This window comes from Bos grunniens, chromosome 21 (genome assembly GCF_055505025.1).
Source record: "Bos grunniens cultivar Pamir isolate PY7600 chromosome 21, Bosgru_T2T1.0, whole genome shotgun sequence".
Lineage (NCBI taxonomy): Eukaryota > Metazoa > Chordata > Mammalia > Artiodactyla > Bovidae > Bos > Bos grunniens.
In genome coordinates this window covers 56,672,180-56,679,723 of record NC_141185.1, presented here as the reverse complement: position 1 = coordinate 56,679,723, position 7,544 = coordinate 56,672,180, and the positions used below count along the sequence as shown (strand labels likewise).

General features: G+C 44.3%; 1 long non-coding RNA gene across 1 annotated transcript; it reads right to left on the bottom strand.

Moving 5' to 3' along the window:
* Positions 1 to 1,833: 1,833 nt before the first annotated feature.
* Positions 1,834 to 7,134, bottom strand: LOC147349773 (uncharacterized). Its single transcript, XR_015150143.1, has 3 exons — positions 6,494 to 7,134; positions 4,918 to 5,068; positions 1,834 to 2,856 (listed from the first exon to the last, which is right to left on the bottom strand). It is a non-coding gene; the product is annotated as an uncharacterized LOC147349773 (long non-coding RNA).
* Positions 7,135 to 7,544: the final 410 nt, after the last annotated feature.

Below are 7,544 nucleotides of genomic sequence, written 5' to 3'. Positions count from 1 at the left end.
GGCCCAGCCGGGGCGGGATGATCTAATATGGCCAGACTGTTGATGCTGTTTTTTGGGTTTCTCTTTCCACATTGACCCAGAGTACCAAGAAGACAAAGTCCCAGAAACAAGGGCCTATCAGACTTCTGCTTATGTCATGTTTACTAGCGTCCATTTGACCAAGGCAAGTTATTTGGCCAAGCCCAGAGCCATGTGGGGAGACATGGATACACATGGTTGGATGCGTACACAGGGTGTGGATAGCCCAGATGTGTGTTCACAGGGGCGATTATTGTAACCATCTGCAGAGCTCTCTTCTCTGCCTTACCCCAGATCTGATGTTACATTCTGTTGAAGTGTTCCCCCTTCACCTGTCTCCAGCTTTCGATGAGGAACCACGTTAAGCTAAGGGACCTGAATCAGGAGTCATCTCGGGTAACAGCCACAGCTTCCAACCCCTCCCCAACTCCTGGAACCGGGACCTGTCGGGTCAAGATGGAGTTTCAGCCTGCCTCACAGGTTACCTTTGCCGACAGTCAAGAAGCAGCAGCGGATTCATGTTGATGTGTGACAGAAAACAACAAAATTCTGTAAAGCAATTTTCCTTCAATTAAAAATTAAATAAACTAAAAAAAAAAAGCAGCAGCAACCTGGGTCAGGTTGACTAGTCATTCACAGCCCAGATGCCAGAGGAACAGAGGAAAAGAGAAGATGCTGAGGAAGACAGTTCTATGGGAACTTGGTAGAGATCTGAGAGACCAAAGCGGGTCTTGACAGCTTTGCGGTCCTAATGAATTTCTGAGATCTAACTCCTAGAGGTCACAAGCACTCAGCATGTTCATGTTTCAACAAGATCCTACATCATGTGTGTGTGCACGTATACTCAGTCACTCAATCGTGTCCGACTCTTTGCAACCCCATAGGCTGTAGCCCGCCAGGCTCCTTTGTCCATGGGACTTGCCAGGCAAGAATACTGGAGAGGGTTGCCGTTTTCTACTCCAGAGGATCTTCCTGACCCAGGGATCAAACCCACATCTTCTGTGGCTCCTGCATTGGCAGGCAGATACTTTACCATTGAGCCACCTGAGAAGTCCCTCCCACCAACATAGTGACCTGCACCCAAAAATATATCTCTGCTCCAACCCGACTAGAATATACACTTAAGAACTCTTCACAAGAACATAAAATCTCAGCATCATGAGGAACTAGGGGGGCTTCTTGTCTAACCCCTAATTTTTTCTGATGGGTAAACTGAGGCCTAAGATGGTCAAGTGATCAACAAAGTAGTAAGTGCAGAATTGTGAGAGGTGTAGCAAAAGAATTAAGAACACATACTTAATCTGACCTAGATATTCAAGATTTGTAATCCCCTGGAGAGTATGATAGGCTTCCCAGGTGGCATTAGTGGTAAAGAACCCACCTGCCAATGCAGGAGACACAAGAGACATGGGTTCGATCCCTGGGGCTGGAAGATCCCCTGGAGGAGGGCATGGTGATCTACTCCAGTAGATCTTGCCTAGAGATCTCTAGATCTCTTGCCTAGAGAATTCTGTGGACAGAGGAGCCAGGGGTCTCAAGGAATGGGACACAACTAAAGTGACTTTGCACACACACGCACACAGAGAGTATGATAGCTGTGGGTTTTACTTCCATACTCGATTAAATCAAATGAGATTTTCCAGCTAATCCAATGATTAGAAAAGATGTAAAGAATCTGAATAATCCTATTTGAAATAAGTCTTATTCCTGGAACTCATATGACCATAACTCTTCACTTAGAAAAGAATCAAAGACGGATCACAAATCTCCATTGAGCAACATCACTTTTCTATTAGACTTTCTTTTGCACATTAGACATTTTTTAATATACTTTATTTTTAGAGCAGTTTAGTTTCTCAAAAAACACATTAAACTTTTCAGCAAGATGTTTTTTATTAAAGCATAAAAATAGGCCTAGTCTGTCACTATCATAATAAAAAATGCTGAGCTGCTAAGATCAAAGACAATTTTATGAAGCTCTGTATATTTTCTTGGGTAGGTACACTTGCTAAACCTAGGACTTGCAATCACTGCTCTAATTTACTGAAGAAAGAAAAATCTTTTCCTCCCACACATGTGTGCGTACTAAGTCACCTCAGTCATGTCTGACTCTTTTGGGACCCACCATGGACTTAGCCCGCCAGGCTCTTCTGTCCATGGAATTCACCAGTCAAGAATACTAGAGTGGGTAAGCCATTCCCTTCCTCAATACAAAAAAAAAGTTTAAAAAGAAAGTCTCCCGACATTTTCAAGTGTCTCCTGGAGGAAAAACCCTTCTCAGTTGAGAATTGCTGATCAGAGGAAATCAAGATAATTAGGAGCCTACATTTAACACAATCTAGCTCTGCTTTCTTCACCTTCTATTTCAAGTTGCAGAAATAATTAGAGCTACATTTGCTGATGATGTCAGCTAAGTGTTTGCCATTCTGTCATTTAATTCTCACAACAATTCTCTAACAGGTTTTACTAAGATCTTTGGTGAAGGTTCAAGACTAGATGAGAGAAGGAAGGACTGTTACCAGTTCAGTTCAGTCGCTCAGTTGTGTCCGACTCTGCGACCCCATGGACCGCACAGCACGCCAGGCCTCCCTGTCCATCACCAACTCCCGGAGTCCACCCAAACCCATGTCCATTGAGTCGGTGATGCCATTCAACCATCTCATCCTCTGTCATCCCCTTCTTCTCCTGCCTTCAATCTTTCCCAACATCAGGGTCTTTTCAAATGAGTCAGGTCTTCGCATCAGGTGGCCAAAATACTGGAGTTTCAGCTTCAATATCAGTCCTTCCAATAGACTTATGGAAATATTGATTGAAGCGAGATGAAGGTCTATCAGAACCCTGAGTGGAACAATGCAGATATTGTATGTCAACTCTGGATATTTCATTCAAGGTCGATCTTTTGCTTTAAAATCTAGATCACGTATTTTCTTCACACACTTCTTCCTCAGTATGCTGCCAAGTCACTTCAGTCGTGTCCGACTCTGTGCAACCCCATAGATGGCAGCCCACGAGACTCCCCTGTCCCTGAGGTTCTCCAGGCAAGAACACTGGAGTGGGTCACCATTTCCTTCTCCAATGCATGAAAGTGAAAAGTGAAAGTGAAGACATTCAGTCATATCCGACTCTTAGCGACCCCATGGACTGCAGCCCACCAGGCTCCTCTGTCCGTGGGATTTTCCAGGCAAGAGTACTGGAGTGGGTTGCCATTGCCTTCCTCAGTATAAGTCCTTCATTTATTTTATAAAAGCCCAACAACAGTGAGATCTGCTGGGCTTTTAGCAAATGAGGATATAATCCAAACTCATTTATTTATGTAAAATGTGCCAAGTCCCTAAACCATTGGTTTCAATGGGTTTCTGTCCCAAACCTAAACAGATTCTTGGTGGGAGTGGGGCTTTATGTGTTTAGCAAGCTAGTTCCTCCAAAGAAATAGAGGAACTCAAATTGCTTAGAAGTTTGGACGTAACAGATATCATGCTAGAAATAGCATTTGTCATCTTTACCTAATCCTTTCAACACCCCTGTGATGAGGGCATTATTATTATCTTCAGTTTTGTGGTGTAACAGCTGAGGCTCTGAGACCTCTAGCCTCATAGCTCTGTGGTGGCAGAGCTCACACTTGGACTTAGATCTGTGCAGTAACAATGCAGATGCTCTTGGGATCTTAGCACTTTTCCTAGAATTCTCGCCAACCCCGTTAGTAGCACTGATTAAAGGGGGAAATGCATGCCACTCAAATGAGAGGAAAGCTTTAGATTAAGTATGTTTGAGAACATTTGATCTTCTAAGTGGCCCTGGAGGTAGACAGGTATATTTGGAAATATCTTGTGTGTGATATTTTGGGTAAAAGTGGAGTTGAGAGAGTGGAATTTAAAGAACATAACTCAGTCAGCAAGAAGAGTATGTTTCCATGAAGAAGCAGGAATTATAGACAAAGTGAGAGGGGAGAAGTGAGTTTGGGAAGTAGCATGTGCAAATTGGAGAGTCTTTCTCCGAGGAGGGTCTTAACTGTAAAAAAAAAAAAAACACTTCCACTGAGCTTGCTTGCTCAACACTTCCTGGTAAGGTGCCTTTCTCCCTCTGGTTTCACGGTGATCCCAATGAATCAACTGTGTCCAAGAGTCCATGAGGGCCCCCTTTACCTACTCTTCACATCACTGCATGGAAGGAAACCTCAGAAGGAGGAGAAGAGGGGAGAGAATACCAATTGTCTTTTCAACCCAGCGCTGTGGATTGTCAGAGATTAAGGGAGCATACACATGGGCAAGCTACTCTTTCCAAGTCCGCAAGCATCCTCCATTTGTTGCTCAGAGACTTAAGTGATCCCCAGACATTTAGGTTTCCTTGATAAGCCTACAACAGGAGCATGTTCTATCTGACATTAGATGTTCAGTGGTATTGGCTGGGGGCAGGGCAGGGTTTTGTGGGGAGCAGGGGGTTCCTCCTGTTTCAAGACCTCTGCTCCAAGACTCCAAGAGTGAACTGAGAAGGACAAAGCAACCCCACAGCCAGGTAGACTGAGTCCCCTGCTAGGAAGCCAGGTGGTCACAGTTTCCTCTGGAAACAAGACTTTGGAACAGAAGCGTCTGAGGCAGCCATCTTCCCAAAGGGATGCCAAAGGGTTCCTGAGTCCCTTCTGTGAGGCAGCTCAGATCTGATGATAATTTAGACGTGTTTGTTTCCTCCCTCCAGATGCTCTTTGTCAGTTCTGCACACCTGCCCATTTCCAGGTCTTAGGGGACATGCACACCATCTGCATGGAAACATCAATTTTAATCAAAAATCTGGCAGAAAAGCTCAGCTTTAGTCCTAAAACCAAAATAGATATATGAAGAAATAGAGTACCAAACTCATGAGAAATTTTTTTAAATAAAAAGCAATTTTGAATATGTATCATACCTTAATTGAACCACTTCAAAGACAATCCCCTCCTCAGACCTGGAGCTGAGATGTTTGCTTGTTTGGGGTGTTCAGAGTACTTCTGGGCAGACCGGAAGAACCCCACACATGAATCTGAACCTCTGAGTCCACACTGGGCTGACCGCAGGGCCTGAGACAGGGAGGCACAGAAAATAGCCTTACTGTTTGCAGAGCTGTTGGAGCCCAGCCACTAGTCACCAATCCAACCAGCAAGAGTGTTCCCAGACTCCTCTTGGTCCCTTGAAAGTAGGCCCTCTGGTGTGGATTCAAAATCCAGAGCCCTCAAAGATACAGGAAGAAAAGAAGAAGTTAAGACTAAAAATGCAGAAGAGCAAATCAAAACCTATGATCCTTTTATTTCTTCCCAGAAGCTCGACTTCTGGTAACAACAGATTACAAACACAACCCCCAACTTCTTCCAAGCTGATCCCATGGATAAGATCCGCAGGCAGCAACTGTTTCCAGTTGGAGATCTTCACTTGGGTTTTATTTCAACTCTGTAAGGCTGTGTGTCTGTGTGTGTGTGTGTGTGTATGTGTGTGTGTGGTTTTAGGGTGTGTGTGTGTTTGTGTGTGTGTGTGTGGTTTTTGTCTGGGAAGGCAGATGGAGAATCTTAAAGAAGACAATTCATAGGTTTGGGAGTTTCTGGGGTTTGGGGGGTTTTTTTGAACTTTTGTTTTGACAAGAGATTACAGGTGTTCCCATTTGGAACATAAACTATATTTTAAAAAAATAATAATAAATTCCTGAAAGTCCCTTTGGCCCAAAAAAGGAAAAACAGCAGACAGACAACCTTTTGGGAGACGATCCCTTTCTGGCAGGCATTGAATTGTCCTGGATAACATTATCCAGATTGCAGACTGGAAAGGTGCAGGAGGGGCCCGCCCAAGATCTGGGACTTATTAACTGGGAGAGCAGCCCTCCACGCTTGTCAGATCTGCTCGCAGCTGCAAAAGAGGATTCTGGAAGCAGAATGCAAGGTGCTATCCTTCCTTAGCTGAAGGCCCCTTTTCTGCTGTGAATTGTGTTTAGCTGGTGACTCCCCTCTAGCCACCCCCAGCCAAGTACAGGCTTTTTTTTTTTTTTTTTTTTTGAGGGAATGCAGGCAACAGCTCCTAACACAGGAAAAGGAAACACCTTTCTAATCAGAAGTGCTTCTAATTACAGAACGAATTACCAAACCTGCCCTACAGTTAATTGCTGCAAACAAAATCACTAAAGAGCAATTAACAAGTGAAGGCAGGAGCTGTCAATTGATCCTAGAAAGAAAGAAAAGAATAAATAGAAAAGAAGCAGTGTGAGGAAGGAAGGAAGAAGGGAGAAGGAAGGAGGAAAGGGAGGTAGGGAGGCGGGGAGACTTAAATCCAGTGTAATTTGTCAGGAGCATGTATACGGTTGTTTTAAATCATCTCTCTGCTTCTCCGTCATCCTGTAAATGTTCACTTGTGAAATCTCAGGGCATTAAGTCTGCCAAAAGCATCAGGAGTGAATTAGCCAGTGAAAGTAGACAGCAAGTGAAAAAACAACCCAGACCCGTTATTTATGTATTGTTCACCTGAATTTCCCAAGCTTCCGCTCAGCTCACATGGATCTCACGTTGGCTAGAGACATCTGTTTTTCCAGTTTTGTCAACATCTCCAGAATTCCTTTGTATAAGTTACAATTTTGCCCAAAGCTTAGGAACTGGTGTGTTGATTTCACAGCAAACATTTGGTTTATCTCTGAACTGGAGAAACAGAAATTCCTGAATTCCAAGTCCTTGCACGTGACACAGTTCACACAAGAATTTTTATATCTGCAGTTACAGGTTAAATTGTGCCTCCCACCGCCAAAATGATTCCCATGTTGTAATCCTAATCTCCAGTGTCTGAGAATATGAACTTATTTGGAAATACAGTTGTTGAAGATGTAATTAGGGCTTCCCTGGTGCCTCAGAGGTAAAGAGTCTCCTGTGATGCAGGAGTCACAGGAGACGTGCGTTCGATTGCTGTGTTGAGAAGATCCCTTGGAGGAGGGCACGGCAACCTACTCCAGTATTTTTGCTGGAAAAATCCCATGAACAGAAGAGCCTGGTGGGCTAAAATCCATGGGGTCTCAAAGAATTGGACACAGCTGAGCATGCACGCATGCACACATGAAGATGTAATTAGTTTCAATGAGGTTAACTAGAGGAGGAGAGCCCCCAATCCAATATGACTCACATCCCTATAAAAAGGGGAAATTTGGACACAGAGACACATATAAAGAGAACTCCACATGAAGATGAAGGCAGAGATTGACAGATCAATGTGCAGCAAGCCAAGGAACACCAAGGATGGCCAGTGGACCAGTAGAAGCTAGAAGGAAAGCGTGGAACAAAGGCTTCCTTGCAGCTCAGAAGGAACCAACCCTGCCTACATCTTGATCTTGGACTTGAAGCCCCCAGAACCGTGAGACAATACATTTCTACCGTTTAGTTACAGTTTCCCAGCAAAGTAACACTCCTCCTGGTTCTGATCTTGAGTGGCCTCAGCCTGCAGCAGCTTGAAACAAGGCTTCAGTTCCCGGCCAGAGATGGAGGTCAGGTCTCAGAGGAAAGGCCCTGAATCCTAGCCACTAGACCAGTG